A 22427-nucleotide genomic window follows, 5' to 3' on the forward strand; every position below is an offset into this window, starting at 1 on the left:
TGCTATCCAGAGGAGTGTCCTGCCTATCATGATCGAGATGGATTACATTGTTGTAGTGAAGCTGATACAGGCTAAGGAGGTGGACAGATCTGTTTACGCGTCGCTTATTAAGGAGATCCATTACCTTATGTCTTTTCGTGATTCTTGTATTACTCATATCAATCATAGTCAAAATAACGTTAATGATAGTCTAACTAAGTTTGCTCGTCTAGAAGGCAGAACCATGACTTAATAGGTTCAGGGCCTTTAGAGGCATTGGAGTTTGCAGTGTTTGATTGTATGGACCTTGTGTATATTATTTCACCTGAAAAAAAACGTGCTACCATCCCAGCACACGTGTACAACCTTGTTTTCCTTACAGAATTTACATCTCTTCTTTGAGAGGGTAAATCCCCTTTTCTCTCCTCTGGCAGCTCTGAGGGGGGAATGGGGAAGGGAGCGGCTTCACCAAATCTTGAGGCCTGCCCATGGATCACCAAAGCAAATCTGGGAAGGAGATTCTTTTGGAGTCTAGATCTGACCGAGTGCTCCAGCCGCACGCGGACTCTGCGGCGCCCAGCAGCGAGACCGCATCTCGCCGTTGCTGATCTGCAGAGGCAAAAGCGGTCACCGGGAGGCCATGGGAGAGTATAAGAGATTGCTCTCCTGTTCGTGGCGCTGGGACCATGAGCTATGTCGTCCGATTGAATGACCATCTTGTTCCTTGCCGTCCGTGGCAGAGATGGGTAGGGATAAGTATATGAATGTCTTATACTACTCTCCATCATCCTCCTCCTCTGTCCTAGCAGTATATATGTACTTTATTAGTTGTAAATGTTAAGTAATTCAGAGGTAACGTTGATTTACTTGTCATTGATGTGTATTGCATTTTTTAGGGAATGAAACTTATATTATTTTGTTTTTGATATTCTGTCCAATTTTGATTGTTGTCTATTCAACACATCCGTAGCAATTATATGAAGTTTTCTATATTAAAAGGTAAATCCATTGTATCCATCTACTACGTATGCCAATCTTTGTTATGCTCATTGTCTTCTCTGCACTTGTTAACATGTATATACATGAGAGGTGTCAGAAAATGGTAATCTGCATTAGCATGTAATTGATCTCTTTGCATTTGTAGAGTCAAACACGGAGGAAAGTTGTGGGATCTCTCTGCATTTTTGTGAGAGTTTGGATTTGTTTGGAGAGATTGCATCTCTACATTTTTGTGGGGAGGATTGTGGAGTTTGGCCATGTTTGGTTATTGAGAGATTTTACCCTGTACGTGCCAATTTTTTTTATTATGGGATGGTTTGATCGCTTGTGGGATGGTCCAGCCTGTTTTTTTAGAGTTGATGTCCAGCTTATTGGGATCGTGAGATTGAGTGTAGAGGTCCGAACTTGTTACGATCTCACGTCCGAGAAATTTACCCTGCTTGCAACATTATGGGTCCAATCTGTTGTGATCTCATGTTACGGGGCCACCTTGTTTATAAATATCTAACGGTTGTACTTTGTTGATTGGAAATAAGAACACATAATTAAAGGCCGGATGTTTCTAATTGTTGTGGGATTTTTTAAGCTAATTATCTTTATTCTGGTGAACCGGTCAACACGTCCGAGAAATTTTACCTTGGGTAGGGATAAGTATATCAATGTCTTACTACTCTCCCATCCTCATCCTCTCTCCTAGCAGTATATATGCAATTTATTAGTTGATTTACTTAGTTGATATAAATGTTAAGTGATTCAGAGGTAACGTTGAGTTACTTAGTTAATTTGTTAAATTACAATTTAGATGATAACCTCGTACATTCTGTTGTTATTCATGTAACTGAGTATCATTTATAGGATATAAATTATAGAGTAATTTTACTTGTCATTGATGTGTATTACATTTTTTAGGGAATGAGACTTATATTTTTTATTTGATATTTTGTCCAGTTTTGATTATTGTCTCTTGAACACATCCGTAGCAATTATATGAAGTTTTGTATATTAAAAGGTAAATCCATTGGATCCATCTACTATGTATAAGCCAATCTTTGTTATGCTGATTGTCTTCTATATGCCTGTTAACATGTATATACATGATAGCGGTGTCAGAAAATGGTAATCTGCATTAGAATTGATCGATGTCTTTCCATTTGTAGGGAGTCAAACGCGAAGGCAAGTTGTGGGCTTCCTAGTTGCTACTGCTTTTGGCTTCCACCTATGTAATGTGTGCTACAACTTTGCATCATTCCTACATCCCTCCACATCGGCTTATTCTTCATAGGTATGTTTCCCCTGTCTAGTTGGATAAAAGTATGTTATTTTTATTTGTTGTTACCATATTAGCAAGTTATATTACTGATATGTGTATTAAACCAAAGCAAGACGGGTTACATTTGTTAGATGAAATTTAGTTCATGTGTCTTGATTGATGTGCAAAGAATCGCACCTATTATAGGCGATGCCCATAGTACTGGAGCTTTTCTCATGGCCGTCTTCAACTCAAAGTATGTAGGAAAAAGAGTGCTTACCAAGAACATGAAACTCACAAAAGTGCATATCTGATAGCCCTAATTGTATCGACTGATTTGAAGTATTATTTCTCTATCTCAATAACGTAAATTGTTTGCCTTACTTTCAACATATTTATTATGTACCCTCTAGCGCTTCTTCAGATTTTCCATCTGACGAGTCCAACAACTTTTCCATATCATAGTGCAGAGTAAATATAATTCTCCCTTCGATCCATATCAATTGTCGCTGACTTAGCACAACTTTGTACAGTGACAATTAAAATGGATCATAGGGAGTAGGAAATTTCATATTCAAGTCAGTAGAATATGCTTACTGGGTTGTTATAATTTCTGTATATAACCGCAACCGTTGCAGTAAATATACTTGTCAGTCTCCTTTGTATTTAGTTTGCGACAATCACCACATGACCATTGGATATTTTCTAGTAACAGATCTATTATAGCTATGGTCGTTAAAGTGAAATCCTAAAAGTTTTGCCCAAAAGCTCAAAGTTAGCGATCTAAAGATGTTGAGAGACGTAAATAATTAAAATATGGCTCCATTATAACTGATATGACTCAAAAATAAACATGCGTCATGATTCATTAGTTGATAAATAAGAGTGAAAGATAGTGTTCCATACCTGTCAAGAAGTTTCGAGTTTTGGCTCTATCTAGATTTGTATATATTATTGTGGCACTGGTTAACTTTACGACCCTATGAAATCAATGACAAATCTATTAGATTTTTGTTTCTTTGTAAATAACAGAGGATCTTATAACATAATTGGACTTACTTTTGGACTTAATTACTTTGCAGTTAGAAATATTAACAGACAAAAATACAATTTGCATGTTTGTTTAAAATAGTAGAACAATCTATAATTAAATATGATGATTAAAGTTTTTTGTCTATCAAAGTCATAAGGAGGCTCATGAGTTGGTCGGTTGTATGGTTGATAGAATCCCATATTCTCACTACTCTCACTTGAATGTTCTAGTTTGTGTTTTTGTTGCTCAATAAGCTTCTTGCACGCCATAGTGTTTTGACAGCAAAAGGATTCGAAAATTGTTAGTTGGTTATGTATGAAGCTTTTATCCCCATATAAGTGAACTAATTAACATTTACAAACCTTCTTGATTCAGATGAGAGGTTGTTGGGACCTCAGCAGGTCGGTCTTGACTTCATTGGGCATCGAGTTGCACGATGATGTCGCAACTTTGGATGAATATCGATGTTCGTATGACATCGTGTCCAGAATCACATGCTTCAATTTGTAGCACCCTGACTATGCTTAACGGCTTGGATAATTCCAATGGAATGGCTGTAGGGTTACCTCCTCCTCGTCGCCTCGGCCACCATCACTTCTTTGGAGCTTGCATCCACGCCCATCATGTGTTAGCTGTTCGGGGCCCTCTGTCATATTCGTATATGTGATGTAGGTCATTCTCTCTCCCTCGGCAAGCCTAGCTTTCTTTGCTATTGTTGGTCTCCAGCGGTGAGACTTCATCCTTGATCAGGTCATCTTCCCAAGGATTTAAGGAAAGCCTCTATATCATAGACTATATTAACTGAGATGATTAGGTTCCTGTGCTAGGAGCCAAAGTGATTGTTCCTCCACCGCCTACATGTAATCTGATTGAGCGATCAATGATATTAAAACAAGTACTTACTTATAATGACGTGACGTGGTTCTGTGCGTGCCTATTTTTTCTTCCTTTAATGAGGTTATCTGGTTCTGTACATGTCTACTTTTTTCTTTTGCAAACGGAATTATTGTATCGTCCCTGCATACATGGTTTGGCGTACGGGTCCGTTAGTCCATTCGGACCTTAACTTTAGTACTCGTTGCCTTATATACGCATATACACGTGACAACCCAATATGTTGGTACAAACATATTAAATATGAGTTACATAAAAACTTTTAATCTAAGCCGTTATTATTCTCACCAAACGGTGCAAATAATATTAGCATATGTGGACAAACGTAATAGCTTGTTTACTTCTTGTTTTAATTATATAATAGGTACTCTTGTTTTAATTATATAATAGATAGATTGATCTCTCATGCTTCACTTATATTATTTTGAGAGTCCTTTAGAACAGCATGGTAATTTGCTTTTGATATACTAAAAAACTTTCATATAAGTGCATTGAATACTAAGAGAAATTTGATACTTGATGATTGTTTTGAGACATGGAAATAGTGATATTAAAGTTGTGCTAGTTGAGTAGTTGTGAATTTGAGAAATACTTGTGTTTAAGTTTGCAAGTCCCGTAGCATGCATGTATGGTAAACGTTGTGTAACAAACTTGAAACAAGAGGTGTTATTTGATTGTCTTCCTTATGAGTGGCGGTCGGGGACGAGCGATGGTCTTTTCCTACGAATCTATCCCCCTAGGAGCATGCGCGTAATACTTGGTTTTTGATGACTTGTAGATTTTTGCAATAAGTATGTGAGTTCTTTATGACTAATGTTGAGTCAATGGATTATACGCACTCTCACCCTTCCATCATTGCTAGCCTCTTCGGTACCGTCCATTGCCCTTTCTCACCTTGAGAGTTGGTGCAAACCTCGCTGGTGCATCTAAACCCCGTGTTATGATACGCTCTATCACACATAAACCTCCTTATATCTTTCTAAAAACAGCCACTATACCTACCTATTATGGCATTTCCATAGCCATTCCAAGATATATTTCCATGCAACTTTCCACCGTTCCGTTCATCATGACACACATCATCATTGTCATATTGCCTTGCATGATCATGTAGTTGACATCGTATTTGTGGCAAGGCCACCATGCATAATTTATCATACATGTCACTTTTGATTCATTGCCCATCCCGGTACACCGCCGGAAGCATTCATATAGAGTCATACTTTGTTCTAGTATCGAGTTGTAATCTTTGAGTTGTAAATAAATAGAAGTGTGATGATCATCATTAATAGAGCATTGTCCCAAAAAAAGGGGAAAGGCCAAAAAAAAGAAAGGCCAAATAAAAAAAGGGGACAATGCTACTATCCTTTTTTCTACACTTGTGATTCAAAGTAGCACCATGATCTTCATGATAGAGTGTCTCTTGTTTTGTCACTTTCATACTAGTGGGAAATTTTCATTATAGAACTTGGCTTGTATATTCCAACAATGGGCTTCCTCAAATGCCCTAGGTTTTCGTGAGCAAGCAAGTTGGATGCACACCCACTTTATTTATTTTGTTGAGCTTTCATACATTTATAGCTCTAGTGCATCCGTTGCATGGCAATCCCTACTCCTTGCATTGACATCAATTGATGGGCATCTCCCTAGCCCATTGATTAGCCGCATCGATGTGAGACTTTTTACTTTTTGTCTTCTCCAAATAACCCCCATCATTATATTCTATTCCACCCATAGTGCTATATCCACCGCTCACGCTTATGTATTGCATTAAAGTAGAAAAAAGTTTGAGATTACTAAAGTATGAAACAATTGCTTGGCTTGTCATCGGGGTTGTGCATGATGAGAGCATTCTTGTGTGATGAAAAGGGAGCATGACCAAACTATATGATTTTGTAGGGATGAACTTTCTTTGGCCATGTTATTTTGAGAAGACATGGTTGTTTAGTTAGTATGCTTGAAGCATTATTATCTTTATGTCAATATTAAACTTTTTTCTTGAATCTTATGGATCTAAACATTCATGCCAAAATAAAGAGAATTACTTAGAGAAATATGTTAGGTAGAATTCCACATCAAAAATTCTGTTTTTATCATTTACCTACTCGAGGACGAGCAGGAATTAAGCTTGGGGATGCTGATACGTCTCCAACGTACCTATAATTTTTTATTGTTCCATGCTATTATATTATCTATTTTGGATGTTTATGGGCTTTATTATGCACTTTTATATTATTTTTGGGACTAACCTATTAACCCAGAACCCAGTGCCACTTTCTGTTTTTTCCTTGTTTTAGAGTATCGCAGAAAAGGAAAATCAAACAGAGTCCAATTGACCTGAAACTTTACGGAACTTATTTTTGGACCAGAAGAAGCCCACAGAGTATCGGAGATGGACTAGGAGAGTCCCGGGCTGCCCACGGGGGTGGGGGCGCGCCCCCTGCCTCGTGGACAGCCCGGAGATCCACCGACGTACTTCTTCCTCCTATATATATCCATATACCCTAAAAACTTCGGGGAGTATAATAGATCGGGAGTTCCGCCGCCAGAAGCCTCCGTAGCCACCGAAAACCAATCTAGACCCGTTCCGGCACCCTGCCGGAGGGAGAATCTCTCTCCGGTGGCCATCTTCATCATCTCGGCGCTCTCCATGACGAGGAGGGAGTAGTCCACCCTCGGGCTGAGGGTATCTACCAGTAGCTAAGTGTTTGATCTCTCTCTCTCTCTCGTGTTCTTGAGGTGGTACGATCTTGATGTATCGCGAGCTTTGCTATTATAGTTGGATCTTATGATGTTTCTCCCCCTCTACTCTCTTGTAATGGATTGAGTTTTCCCTTTGAAGTTATCTTATGGGATTGAGTCTTTATGGATTTGAGAACACTTGATGTATGTCTTGCGTGGGATACCCGTGGTGACAATGGGGTATTCTATTGATCCACTTGAAGTATGTTTTGGTGATCAACTTGCGGGTTCCGCCCATGAACCTATGCATAGGGGTTGGCACACGTTTTCGTCTTGACTCTCCGGTAGAATCTTTGGGGCACTCTTTGAAGTTCTTTGTGTTGGTTTGAATAGATGAATCTAAGATTGTGTGATGCATATCGTATAATCATACCCACGGATACTTGAGGTGACATTGGAGTATCTAGGTGACATTAGGGTTTTGGTTGATTTGTGTCTTAAGGTGTTATTCTAGTACGAACTCTATGATAGATCTAACGGAAAGAATAGCTTCATGTTATTTTACTACGGACTCTTGAATAGATCGATCAGAAAGGATAACTTTGAGGTGGTTTCGTACCCTACCATAATATCTTTGTTTGTTCTCCGCTATTAGTGACTTTGGAGTGACTCTTTGTTGCATGTTGAGGGATAGTTATATGATCCAATTATGTTATTATTGTTGAGGGAACTTGCACTAGTGAAAGTATGAACCCTAGGCCTTGTTTCAACGCATTGCAATACCGTTTGTGCTCACTTTTATCATTAGTTACCTTGCTGTTTTTATATTTTCAGATTACAAAAACCTTTATCTACCATCCATATACCACTTGTATCACCATCTCTTCGCCGAACTAGTGCACCTATACAATTTACCATTGTATTGGGTGTGTTGGGGACACAAGAGACTCTTTGTTATTTGGTTGCAGGGTTGCTTGAGAGCGACCATATTCATCCTATGCCTCCTACGGATTGATAAACCTTAGTCATCCACTTGAGGGAAATTTTCTACTGTCCTACAAACCTCTGCACTTGGAGGCCCAACAACGTCTACAAGAAGAAGGTTGTGTAGTAGAAATCAGTGCATTACCGAGAGGGCCCAGAGATACCTCTCCGATACTCGGAGTGACAAATCCTAATATCGATCTATGCCAACCCAACAAACACATTCGGAGACACCTGTAGAGCATCTTTATAATCACCCAGTTACGTTGTGACGTTTGATAGCACACAAGGTGTTGATCCGGTATTCGGGAGTTGCATAATCTCATAGTCAGAGGAATATGTAAAAGTCATGAAGAAAGCAATAGCAATAAAACTTAACGATCATTATGCTATGCTAACGGATGGGTCTTGTCCATCACATCATTCCCCTAATGATGTGACCCCATTCATCAAATGACAACGCATGTCTAGGTTAGGAAACTTAATCATCTTTGATTAACGAACTAGTCTAGTAGAGGCTTACTAGGGACACTGTGTTTTGTCTATGTATCCACACAGGTATTAAGTTTACGGTTAATACAATTCTAGCATGAATAATAAACATTTATCATGATATAAGGAAATATAAATAGAAACTTTATTATTGCCTCTAGGGCATATTTCCTTCAGTTCAAAACATCTTTGAAGTCCCGATTCTAAGCCGTAAACCATGGCACACTAAACTATCGAGTAGTCATCAGCTTTGCTCTGCCAGACGTTCATAACGTCCGGAGTTGCTCCTGCAGCGGGTCTTGCACCTAGCGGTGATTCCACGACATAATTCTTCTGTGCAGCAATAAGGATAACCCTCAAGTTACGGACCCATCCCATGTAGTTGCTACCATCATCTTTCAACTTAGCTTTCTCTAGGAACGCATTAAAATTCAAGGGAACGGTAGCACGGTCCATTGGTCTACAACAACATAGATATGCAAAAACTATCACATACCAAGATCATGATAAATTAAACTTCAATTAATCATATTACTTAAGAACTCCCACTTAGATAGACATTCCTCTAGTCATCTAAATGATCACGTGATCCATATCAACTAAACCATGTCCGATCATCACGTGAGATGGAGTAGTTTTCAATGGTGAACATCACTATGTTGATCATATCTACTATATGATTCACGTTCAACCTTTCAGTCTCAGTGTTCTGAGGCCATATATGCCTATGCTAGGCTCGTCCAGTTTAACCCGAGTATTCTGCACATGCAAAACTGGCTTGCACCCGTTGTATGTGAACGTAGAGCTTATCACACACGAGCATCACGTGGTGTCTTGGCACGACGAACTGTAGCAACGGTGCATACTCAGGGAGAACACTTATACCTTGAAATTTAGTGAGGGATCATCTTATAATGCTACCGCCGTACTAAGAAAAATAAGATGCATAAAGGATAAACATCACATGCAATCAAAATATGTGACATGATATGGCCATCGTCATCTTGTGCCTTTGATCTCCATCTCCAAAGCAACGTCATGATATCCATCGTAGTATTGTTGTCGTCTCGCCAACTATTGCTTCTACGACTATCGCTACCGCTTAGTGATAACGTAAAGCAATTGCATGGCGATTGCATTTCATACAATAAAGCGACAACCATAAGGCTCCTGCCGGTTGCCGATAACTTCTACAAAACATGATCGTCTCATACAACAATTTATATCTCATCACATCTTGACCATATCACATCACAACATTCCCTACAAAAACAAGTTAGACGTCCTCTACTTTGTTGTTGCAAGTTTTACATGGCTGCTACGGGCTTCTAGCAAGAACTGTTCTTACCTACGCATCAAAACCACAACGATTTTTCCTCAAGTGTGTTGTATTAACCTTCAACAAGGACCGGCCGTGGTCAAACTTGATTCAACTAAAGTTGGAGAAACAGACACCTGCCAGACACCTGTGTGCGAAGCATGTCGGTAGAACTAGTCTCGTGAACGCGGTCATGTAATGTCGGTCTGGGCCGCTTCATCCAACAATAACATTGAATCAAAGTAAGACGTTGTTGGTAAGTAGTATGACTTATCGCCCACACTCTTTGTGTTCTACTCGTGCATATATCATCTACGCATAGACCTGGCTCGGATGCCACTGTTGGGAAACGTAGTAATTCAAAAAAAATCCTACAAACACGCAAGATCTATCTAGGAGATGCATAGCAATGAGAGGGGAGAGTGTGTACACGTACCCTCGTAGACCGAAAGTGGAAGCGTTTAGTAACGCGGTTGATGTAGTCGGATGTCCTCACGATCCAACCGATCCAACTACCGAACGTACGACACCTCCGTGTTCAGCACACATTCAGCGCGATGGCGTCCCTCGAGCTCTTGATCCAGTACAGGGTCGAGGGAGAGTTTCGTCAGCACCATGATGTGGTGACGGTGTTGATGATGTGATCCACGCAGGGCTTCACCTAAGCACTACGGCAATATGACCAAGGTGGTAAACTGTGGAGGGGAGCACCGCACACGGCTAAGATAATTGATGTTGTCCTTTGGGTTCCCTCTGCCCACGTATATAAAGGAGGGGGGACGAGGAGGCCGGCCTAGGGGGAGGCGCACCAAGGGGGGGAGTCCTAATAGGACTCCAAACCTAGTAGGATTCTCCCCCCTCTTTCCTTCCAACGGAGAGGGGGAAAGGGGAAGGGAGAGAGAGAGAGAAGAAGAGAGGGGGGCCGCGCCCCCTCCCCTTGTCCAATTCAGATTGGGGCAAGGGGGGCGCGCGCCTCCTCCCGTGGCCTGCCTCCTCTCCTCCACTATCGCCCATTAGGCCCATTAACTTTCCCGGGGGTTCCGGCAACCTCCAAGTACATCGAAAAATCCCCGATCTTCTTCAGAACCATTCCGGTGTCCATATATAACCTTCCAATATATCAATTTGTACCTCTCGACCATTTTGAGACTCATCGTCATGTCCGTGATCTCATCCGGGACTGCGAACAAACTTCGGTCACCAAAACACATAACTCATAATACAAATCGTCATCGAGAACTATGTAGACATGACTGAGACACATATCCGATCAATAACCAATAGCGGAACCTGGATGCTCATATTGGCTCCTACATATTCTACGAAGATCTTTATCGGTCAAACCACATAACAACATACGTTATTCCCTTTGTCATTGGTATGTTACTTGCCCAAGATTCGATCGTCGGTATCATCATACCTAGTTCAATCTCGTTACCGGCAATTCTCTTTACTCGTTCCATAATGCATCATCCCGTAACTAACTCATTAGTTACATTGCTTGCAAGGCTTATAGTGATGTGCATTACCGAGAGGGCCCAGAGATACCTCTCCGATACTCTGAGTGACAAATCCTAATCTTGATCTATGCCAACTCAGCAACCACCATCGGAGACACCTGTAGAGCATCTTTACAATCACCCAGTTACGTTGTGAATTTTGATAACACACAAAGTGTTCCTCCGGTATTCGGGAGTTGCATAATCTCATAGTCAGAGGAACATGTATAAGTCATGAAGAAAGAAATAGCAATAAAACTAAACGATCATTATGCTAAGCTAATGGATGGGTCTTGTCCATCACATCATTCTCCAATGATGTGATCCCGTTCATCAAATGACAACACATGTCTATGGTCAGGAAACTTAACCATCTTTGATTAATGAGCTAGTGAAGTAGAGGCATACTAGGGACACTCTGTTTGTCTATGTATTCACACGTGTACTAGGTTTCCGGATAATACAATTCTAGCATGAATAATAAACATTTATCATGATATAAGGAAATATAAATAACAACTTTATTATTGCCTTTAGGGCATATTTACTTTATTATCTTGTTACAACAACTTTTCTAGGTTAGAAAATATTCTTGATGACCCACAACCTATTAATGATAGCTTTCCTGATGAACAACTAGCTGCAATAAATGGCTATCATAACACTCCTTGGTATGCTGACTATGCTAATTATATTGTTGCAAAATATATACCACCTAGTTTCACATACCAACAAAAGAAAAAATCGTCTATGATTTAAGACATTACTTTTGGGATGACCCATATCTTTATAAAGAAGGAGTAGATGGTATTATTAGACGTTGTGTACCTGAGCATGAACCACGACAAATCGTACGGAAATGTCATTCTGAAGCTTATGGAGTACATCATACGGGAGATAGAACTGCTCACAAGGTATTGCAATCTGGTTTTTATTGGCCTACTCTCTTCAAGGATTCCCGCAAGTTTGTTTTATCTTGTGATGAATGTCAAAGAATTGGTAATATTGGTAAGTGTCAAGAAATTCCTATGATTTATTCTCTTGCTGTTGAACCATTTGATGTTTGGGGTTTCGATTACATGGGACATTTTCCTTCCTCTAATGGGTATACACATATTTTGGTTGTTGTTGATTATGTTACTAAGGGGGTAGAAGTTATTCCAACTAGTAGTGCTGATCACAACACCTCTATTAAAATGCTTAAGGAAGTTATTTTCCCAAGGTTTGGAGTCCCTAGATATTTAATGACTAATGGTGGTTCACACTTTATTCATGGTGCTTTCTTTAAAATGCTTGCTAAATATGATATCAACCATAGAATTGCTTCACCTTATCATCCTCGGTCTAGTGGTCAAGTTGAACTTAGCAATAGAGAAATAAAATTAATTTTACAAAAAACTGTCAATAGGTCCCGAAAGAATTGGTCTAAGAAATTAGATGATGCACTTTAGGCTTATAGAACAACTTATAAAAATCCTATGGGTATGTCTCCTTATAAAATGGTTTATGGAAAAGCTTGTCATTTGCCTCTTGAGTTAGAACATAATGCATATTGGGCAATTAAAGAACTCAACTATAAGTTAGCTCACTAGATGAATGGAGAACCCAAGCCTATGAAAATGCCAAGTTATTTAAAGAAAAAGTTAAAAGGTGGCATGACAAAAGCCTTTTGACATACGCGTCGCATCCCCAAACTTTAAGAAATGGCATCTTAGGTTTCTTGCCAAACCACAACTCATATGGTGTCATCTCAATGGATTTAGACGGTGCCCAATTTAAAGTGAATGCGGCTATCTCTAATGCATAACCCCAAAACGGTAGTGGAAAATCGGTAAGAGACATCATAGAATGCACCATATCCAATAGAGTACGATTACGACGTTTGGACACACCATTACGTTGTGGTGCTCCAGGTGGCGTTGGCTGTGAAACAATTCCATATTGTCTTAAATGCATACCAAACTCGTAACTCAAATATTCACCTCCACGATCAGGCCACAGAAACTTTTTTTCTTGTTACGATGATTCTCCACTTCATTCTGAAATTCCTTGAACTTTTCAAATGTTTCAGACTTGTGTTTCATTAATTAAATATACCCATATCTACTCAAATCATCTATGAAGGTAAGAAAATAATGATATCCACCGCGTGCTTCAACACTCATCGAACCACATACATCGGTATGTATTATTTCCAATAAGTCACTAGCTCACTCCATTGTTCTGGAGGACGGAGTTTTAGTCATCTTGCCCATGAGGCATGGTTCACATCTCTCAAATGATTCATGATCATGAGATTCCGAAAGTCCATCATCATGGATTTTCTTCATGCGCTTTATACCAGTATGACCTAAGAGGCAGTGCCACAAATATGTTGTACTATCATTATTAACTTTGCATCTTTTGTTATCAATATTATGAATATGTGTATCACTACGATCGAGATTCAACAAGAATAAACCATTCACAAGGGGTGCATGACCATAAAAGATACTCCTTTCGTCCGTTGAAGAGTGTACATTTGGGTTCAAAATTTGTCCACAAAAGAGTGGAGTTCTATCTTCCCAATGCACTTGAAAGTATTTTCTCTCATCACACGGTAATCAAGACCAATAGCATTCTATATATAGTATTCTTAATTTCTACATGCACTTAGCTCATTGGGGGTTGGGTAATTCAAGAGGAGAGTGTCGGCGTCCTGGGAACGGGGGTCCCCAGACTTGCCTGCTTGCGGCCCGCGACGTGGCTGAGCCTGCAGGCCGTACGGCCCATCTTCACCAACAAAGCATCCAAGACCCTCGCGAGGGTCCAAGCCTCGCGAGGCGGACGATGCAAGACCTCCTTGGGAGTGGCCTAGCCAGGCAGGCTCATGAGGAGCGGAGATATCAAGGCGGCACAAACCTCACGAGACCCTCGTGACGTTAGACGTGACACACGACACCAGGCGGGCGCTAGCGCTCGCAGCGTCCCTGTTTCCTCTTTGGTGCTAAGGAGGCCAACGCAGGCGAAGAGTACCGAGGCATCAGGCAAAGGTTGCTATATTGGTGCAACGAGACCAAGACCAAGAGGACGGCAAGACAGAGGTCATCGTGGAGCCCAAGACGGCGTCACCATAGAGCTTTTCACAGGCGAAGACCACTTTTGTCAGGATAGCTTGTACTAGATGTCCCCCTTCAAATTGGTCCGCCATTGTTGGCTCCCTTCCCGCTCGATATTTGGGAAGATGACCAGGGCCAATATAAATAGGACTAGCCACCACCCTAGCAAGGGACGTATCATTCAGACCATCCTCACACACACAAGCTCACCGAGCTCAAGAACACCTCAAGCTCAGGAGGCTGTTCTTCCCTTGTACTGTTCATCATTAGCCCTAGCTAGAGGCAATCCACCACCACCACAGTAGAGTAGGGTATTACACCACAACGGTGGTCCGAACCAGTATAAACCTCGTGTCTTTCTGTGTTGCGAGTTCGTCGAGTTCGTCCGCGAGATCTTAGTGAGCTAGGGGCGTAGATCGGTGGGAGGAAAAGACTTCGCGCGCACCCCAGTGTTCGAACCTTAAGGGTTTGCCGGAACCCCACATCCGACATTTGGCGCGCTAGGTAGGGGTGCGCCGTAGCTTCCCTTCCATCAGTCCGTCGCTCCGTCGTCTCCATGGCGGATGCTCGCCGTGCTTGAGCTGAGCGTCGGGCTGCCCTCACCGCCCGTGTCGCTCAGACGGCTCCCGTCGGCGGGCCATATCGCCGTTCTTCGTCCCCCGCCGCCAACGCTGCCACCGGCCTGGCGGGGAACGAGCAGCAGGCGTCCTCGCTGCATCCTTCGGTGCGGCAGGACGGCCGCACCGCCACTCCATCGTTGACCCCTGCCGGTTCTTTGTCTCACGCGCACCGCGCTCCCATGGAGGCACGGGCCGCGCTCCTCGCAGTGAACGAGCTCCTGCGTTACCGCCTCGTCGACGACCTCTACGAGGAGTGGCTCGACCGCGTTGCCGAGCTCGTCCGCGCCGCGGGGGGCTCTCCGGCGCCGTCCCACTCTCTGCCTCCCTCTCAGCCAGCCGCGGGCGACGGGGCTCATGGCGTGCCTCCACTGCCCCAGCCCCAAGACGTCGCCTTGGCACCAAGGCGCGCGGCTCCGCGACGTGATCCGCCGTGCCCGGCGCCCGCGCACGAAGAGAGAAGCTGCCAAGAAATTCCGCAGCCGCGAGAAGCTGCACCTGCGCTCCCCGCGCCACCTCGTCAAGACCGCGCACCACCCACGGCGGTGCAACGCAGACCTCGTCAAGACCAAGCTCCACCACCGAAGCGGGCCCCGGCAACCACGGCTGGCTGCCATGCCTTCACTCCCGAGCTGCGTAGCATCGGCTGGTCGGGAAAGTTCAAGTCAGATCTGCCTCCTCGCTACGACGGTACCGCCGACCCCGTGGAGTTCCCGCAGCTCTATGAGATGAGCATCGAAGCGGCCAACGGCGACGAAAAGGTCATGGCGAACTGGTTTCCCATGGCTCTCAAGGATGGAGCTCGCTCCTGGCTCCTGAACCTGCAGCATGGCTCGATCTCCTCCTGGGACGAGATGCACGACCGCTTCATCACCAACTTCCAGGGCACTCGCGACCACCCACCGGCCACGGGTGACCTACGCCGCATCAAGCAGCAGCCAGGAGAGACCCTCCAGAAGTACATCCAGCACTTCAACAACACCCGCCTCAAGATTCCCAAGGTCACGGACGAGGCCATCATCTCCGCGTTCTCCGATGGCGTCCGTGACGTCAAGATGAAGGAAGAGCTCACCATCCATGAGGAGCTCAGCACATCTCAGGAGCTATTCAACCTGGCGACCAAGTGCGCAAGAGCTGAGGAGGGGCGCCTCTCTCTCCTTGAGCTGCCAGCCGTGGGCGCGAGGAGAAGAAGGCCAAGATCAAGGACGTGAAGCGCAAGGAGGTAGTTGTGCTTGCATCGGAGCCCGACATCAAGCGGGGCAGAGATCAGCCCGAGTCATCCAAGAACGGCCGACCATTCTGCGCCTTCCACAACCTGAACACCCATAACACCAGCGACTGTCAAGAGCTCAGAGCCATACATGAGGGACGCTACGGTCGACGCCCCGAGCGCAACGACCGGGGCTACGGCCATGGAGGAGGATGTGGAGGCGGATGTTGGGACGACCGGGGCCCGCGCCAGGAGTGGCGCGACCGACCTCGTGAGGACCTCTGGCAGGACCAACCTCGCGAGGGCGCCTGGAGGGACCCGCCTCATGAGGATCGCCCCCAGGGCAACGCCGGTCTTCCCCCGCTGCCGCCACCAAGAAGGAACGAAGACCACCACCAGGACGAGGGGGCTGGGGGCTTCCAGGAGCCGCGCGCGATCGCCTGCATCTTGGGCGGCGCCCAGGCCCCAGCCTCTCAGCGCGTCTTCAAGCAGTTTGCTCGCAAGGTGAACGCGGAGCTCCCCAAGCTCGAGGCCACGCGCCCGCTCAGGTGGTCCCAATGCGCCATCACTTTCAACTCAGCGGATCAACTCAAGTGCGCAGCCACCGCTGGCACCCTCCCTATGATGTGTTCCCCAATCATCATCAATGTGCAGGTCACCAAGACCCTCATAGACGGCGGCATAGGGCTCAACGTCCTATCCGTCGACACCTTCGACAACCTCCAAGCGTCATATGAGCAGCTCCTGCCCACCAAGCCTTTCTCAGGAGTGACTGACGGCTCCACCACGCCGATAGGGCAGGTCCGCCTGCCTGTCACCTTCGGGGAGTGCAAGAACTACCGCACCGAGCTCATCGACTTCGACGTCACGCACATCCGCCTGCCGTACAATGCCATCCTCGGGTATCGGCCCTGGCCAAGTTCATGGCAGCCACTCATCATGGCTACAACGTTCTCAAGATGCCAGGAAGCGGAGGAATCATCACGGTCCTGTGTGAAGAGAGGGATGCGGGGTGCTGCCTCGAGCGCGCCTTTCAAGCCGCTGCAATCGACAACCCCGACAGCAAAAATGAAGGCCCTCTAGAGACCATCCCCAAGAAGAAGCCGTGCCGTGCAGGACCTCAGGAGGACGGCATCGCGGCAGAAGCCACGTCAGGACCAGCGCCCGCTCCAGGGGCGCCTCCCCCCGTCGCATAGGAAGGCACGCTCGGCGCCCTCCTCAGGCAGGGCTCAGGGGCTCTCTTCTGGAGAGCCTCAGACCTTGCCAACCTCATGAGGGAGGCGCTTGGGCACCACTTGGAGGCGTGCTTCGCGGCACGCGGCCCTCAGGAGAGCACAGGGCAAGAAGTGCCCACTACCCAGGAGTTCATCACCAAGACCACCCAGGAACTGCAAGAAGCAAGAGCCATGCGCGACGACAGCCGCCCACGAGGCGCAGTTCCACATCCTGGCGAGGATGTTGGGCTGCGTGTCTGCATCGATGTCCCAGGGCTCAACAGGGCCGCATCTCAGGAACGTTTCTAGCCTTCACGTGTGGGCCGCTGCGAGGGCCCGCCGCACAGCTATGTTCATATGCCCTTTGGCTTGCCGAGCGTGGCGTTGGCCTATCAGTGCAACATGCGACGTGCCCTGGCGGCTCAGGAAGCTAGGTACCACGCTGTTCTGGAGGAGATGGAGACGGTCTTCAGGGAACCTCTCGAACCCTCGGAGCCTCCCGAGGCTCAGGGTTCTGGCGGCTCATGAGGAGTCATTTCTTCAATGCATGCCTTCAGTTGCACCAACTCTACTTCGTCTACAGAACCAGGTGATATCTTCCAAGCTCGTTTAGCTGGGAGCGCCCCATGGGCTGCATTATTCCCAGGCCGTGTGGGTCCGTCCTTGCGGCATGTACCCCTTTTGCTTATGTCTTTAGCTTACCTTGTTGGGGGCGCCCCTCGGGCTGCATCATCCCCAAGCCGCTCGGGCCGGACCCGGTGGCATGTATCTTCCTACATTTATCCAAGCTGATCTGCTCTCCATGCTTAACGTGCCAACTGCTATCACCTGCTCGATCATCGTCTCCCCCGGGGCCTACACACAGGCACGGCACTGATGCATGGGTCCGTCCCTGCCACGCCGACAAATCTGAGCGGTCGAGCTCTGGCTCGCGGCATGCCCCGCGCACATCACCTCACCAGGCCCTCAGTGCCCTCTCCTCATCTAGAGCAACCAGCGGTAGGCTGACAGCTGTAACAGCAAACCATGTTTCTTATTGTGCCTATTCATAGGGACCCCGTGGGAAGGATAGTAGGCGGCACCGCGAGTCTCCTTTTCTCTCGTGCAATTCGCTTGCGCGTTAAAAGGGGGGCTCCTGAGCATCATGACTCAGGAGCTCTTACTAGCTCTCCAGCCCTCACCCCCTGGCCTTGACCATGGCATCACAACCTGGCATACCAGCGGCGGCTGAGCTCGCTCGAGGGCCGGGACCTGAAGATGTAGAGCACTAAGGAGAGCATGAGGGGAGGGAAACTCGTATGGGCCAGCCTAGCTATGCTGCACGAGTAGGCTTGCAGCCCTAGCGCAACGTCAGGAGTCACCACGAGATCAACGAGATAAGTCCCGCACTCAGATTGGCTAAATGTTTGGGCCTAATGGTCACTCATGCCTTGCCGCAGCCCCATTGCGGCCACGTCAACTCCCTTTCTCGCCTTACGATCGTTGCTTGAGCGCTAAGGGGGACCTCCTGAGCATCGCGCCTCAAGGGCTCTTACTGGACCTTGGGCCGCGCACCTCCTGGCCTTGACCACGGCACGTGAACTGGCATACCAGTGACGGCTGTAGCCTACCTGGGGACCGGGACCTGTCGGTGTAGAGCAACAAGCTATCGCGAGGAAAGAAAGGGGGGAACGAGGCTTAACGGGACATGCGTTCACCAAATTCTCATAACAGGGGAGATAAGCACAAAAGACATTACGGACCCTTACATGCCCCCACGGGGTAATTCATGATTCTTCGCAGGAAACAAAAGCCGATACTAAGGGGAATCCTATCTACATCCTCCCGTGGTGGACGCCATCATCAACAGTGGGCCACGGGAGGCCGGCGCCAACCCCATCCAGATCAGCGACGGCTGGATGCCATAGCCCTGCTCCAAGCGCGGTGAGAGCTCGGGGGCACGTAGTTGTCGTCGCTCGTCTCTGGAGTCTCATAGAGCTCAGGAGAGCTGCTGGACTCCCAAGGGCTGCTGCTGCTGGAGTGGCCGCGAGCGGGACGCGCATCAGCCTCACGCTCCTCTCCGGAGCAGCACTCCAGGCAGTGGCCCTCAGCATCGAAGACCTTGAAGAAGAGCGTGGAGACGCCATCGTACTCAAAGTGGATCGCGAGGGCGCCCCTCGCATGGTAGACCCGCGCGATCTCGCCCCAGTCGTGCTTCATGAAGATCTTGCAGGTGGGGACCGCTTCGATCTCTGCACCGGTCGTGGGAGCGCTGTAGTCGGTGTGCTGCAGCCAGAGCTCGAGAGGCCCCCTCGGCAGCATCACGTCGGAGAAGAACCGAGGGAAGCGGATCCAGGAGCTCGAAGGCATCGGCGCCCACAGCACCAACTCGAGCGAGGAGTCTGTGGCGTGAACCCCAGGGGCGACGGCGCGTGTCGCTGTGGCGCGGCGGCCCTGGATGCGGCGTGGGCGGCGCTGCTCGTCACTCCGTCCTCCCAAGCCCTCGTCTTGGGCGTACAAGGGCAGCGGGTACCCTGGAGGAGGCCGCTCGCACCAAGGCCTCGGCACCACCTGCATCGCCGCTTCATCGCGGCGATGGATCGACCTCTTCTTCGGCGGAAGAGGCCCCGGATCATCGCGGGGAGCCTTTCCTTTCTCTTCAGTGGAGAACTTTCTGATGGGCGCCATTGTTGTCAGTAGTGGAGCAAGGAGGAAGAAGCAAGCAAGCGAGGAAGAGATGGGCAACGGGGGCTCCTCCCCCTCCCCATTTATAGCAAGGGAAGGCCAACCGGCATCTCCCACTATCGCAGGTAATGATGGTTTTCCTTGCATGTTGCAGGGACTTGACAAGTCGAGCAGTTGCCGAGGCAACTTGGGGAAGCGGAGACGACCATGTCCAATCATCCACCACACGTCAATCAAGGCCGTAGGCTTTTGGGGCCCACGGTACTCCGAACTTGGCCCTTGGCTTCGCCACAAAGCCAAGCCCGAGCGCACCTTTGGCCCGGGGGCTACGGTAGGCGTCATGGGAACGGGGGTCCCTAGACTTGCCTGCCTGCGGCCCGCAGCGTGGCTGAGCCTACAGGCCGTACGGCCCATCTTCACCAACAAAGCAGCCAAGAGCTCGCAAGGGTCCAAGCCTCGCGAGGCGGACGATGCAAGACCTCCTCGGGAGTGGCCTAGGCAGGCAGGCTCACGAGGAGCGGAGATATCAAGGCGGGGAAAACCTCACGAGACCCTCGTGACGTGAGCCGTGACGCACGACACCAGGCGGGCACCAGGCGGGCGCCAGCGCGCGCAACGTCCTTGTTTCCTCTTTGGTGCTAAGGAGGCCAGCGCAGGCGAAGAGTACCGAGGCATCAGGCAAAGGTTGCTATATTGGTGCAATGATACCAAGACCAAGAGGACAGCAAGACGGAGGTCATCGTGGAGCCCAAGACAGCGTCACCACATAGCTTTTCGCAGGCGAAGACCACTTTTGTCAGGATAGCTTGTACTAGCTGCCCCCCTTCAAATTGGCTCGCCATTGTTGGCTCCCTTCCCACTTGATATTTGGGAAGAGGACCAGGGCCAATATAAATAGGACTAGCCACCACCCTAGCAAGGGATGGATCATTCAGACCATCCTCACACATACAAGCTCACCGAGCTCAAGAACACCTCTACCTCAGGAGGCTGTTCTTCCCTTGTACTGTTCATCATTAGCCCTAGAGGCAATCCACCACCACCACACTGGAGTAGGGTATTACACCACAACGGTGGCCCGAACCAGTATAAACCTCATGTCTTTCTGTGTTGCGAGTTTGTCGAGTTCGTCCGCGAGATCTTAGTGAGCTAGGGGCATAGATCGGTGGGAGGAAAAGACTTCGCGCGCACCCTAGTGTTCGGACCTTAAGGGTTTGCTAGAACCCCACATCCGACAGAGAGAGATGGTGGCTTGCATCTTCCCAATGCATTTTTTACTCCACTCCATAATTTGTCCTAAAATTTCTAGATGTACACTTTTCACCGGATGGAGAGAGTATTACTCATATAAATAGAACAACAAGTATTCTCTGAGTTAAGTGAATAACCATCTCACAATAAACAATATCCATATATAATGTTCATGCTCAACGCAGGCACCAAATAACAATTATTTAGGTTCAAAACTAATCCCGAAGGTAAATGTAGAGGTAGCATGCCGATGACGATGACATCAACCTTGGAAGCATTTCCGACGTGCGTCATCACCTCGTCCTTAGCCACTCTTCATTCTTGTTTCAAGTTACAAATATTAGCAATTGAACCAGTATCAAATACCCAGGCGCAACTACGAGCACTAGTAAGGTACACATCAATAACATGTATATCACATATACCTTTGTTGATGTTGCTAGCCTTCTTATCTGCCAAGTACTTGGGGCTGTTCCCCTTCTAGTAACCATTCTCCTTAAAGTAGAAACACTCAGTCTCATGTTTTAGTCCAGCCTTGGGTTTCTTCACGGGAGCGGCAACTATCTTTCCATTTCCCTTTATTTCCCTTGTCTTTCTTGAAACAAGTGGTCCTTTTAACCATCAACAGTTGATGCTCCTTACTGATTTCTACCTTCGCAGCCTTAAGCATCGCAAAGAGCTTGGGAATTGTTTTCTCCGTCCCTTTCATATTATAGTTCATCAAAAAGCCCTTATAGTTTGGTGGCAGTGACTGGAGAACTATGTCAATGACCGTGTCATCTGGAAGATTAACTCCCAACTGAGTCAAGCGATTGTGAAACCTAGACATTCTGAATATATTCTCACTAACAGAACTATTCTCCTCCATCTTGTAGCTTAAGAACTTGTTGAAGGTGGCATACCTCTCAACCCGGGCATGAGCTTGAAACACCAATTTCAGCTCCTCGAACATCTCATATGCTTCGTGGTGCTCAAAACTTCTTTGGAGCCCCAGTTCTAAGCCGTAAAGCATGGCACACTGAACTATCGAGTAGTCATCAAAACATGCCTGCCAGACATTCATAACATTTGCAAGTGAAGCCTTGAGGCTGTGCATCACCAAGTAGTGCATTCAGGACGTAAGCCGTTTCTACGGCAATGAGGATAATCCTGAAGTTACAGACCCAGTCTGCATAGTTGCTTCCAGCATCTTTGAACTTAGCTTTCTCTAGGAACACATTAAAATTCATGGGAACTACAGCGAG

The 22427-nt window shown here is 46.7% G+C and overlaps 1 long non-coding RNA gene across 2 annotated transcripts; it reads left to right on the plus strand.

Annotated features, from left to right (window-relative positions):
• Positions 1 to 307: 307 nt before the first annotated feature.
• LOC125508028 (uncharacterized) lies at positions 308 to 4197 on the plus strand. Of its 2 annotated transcripts, XR_007283181.2 has the most exons (4): positions 308 to 725; positions 1927 to 1987; positions 2136 to 2260; positions 3636 to 4197. It is a non-coding gene; the product is annotated as an uncharacterized LOC125508028 (long non-coding RNA). The 2 variants fall into 2 exon arrangements; XR_007283180.2 differs by lacking the exon at positions 1927 to 1987 and having other exon boundaries at positions 323 to 725; positions 3636 to 4172.
• Positions 4198 to 22427: the final 18230 nt, after the last annotated feature.

The sequence above is a fragment of the Triticum urartu genome, chromosome 5A (genome assembly GCF_056163025.1).
Source record: "Triticum urartu cultivar PI428250 chromosome 5A, HENAU_Tu73, whole genome shotgun sequence".
Taxonomy (NCBI): domain Eukaryota; kingdom Viridiplantae; phylum Streptophyta; class Magnoliopsida; order Poales; family Poaceae; genus Triticum; species Triticum urartu.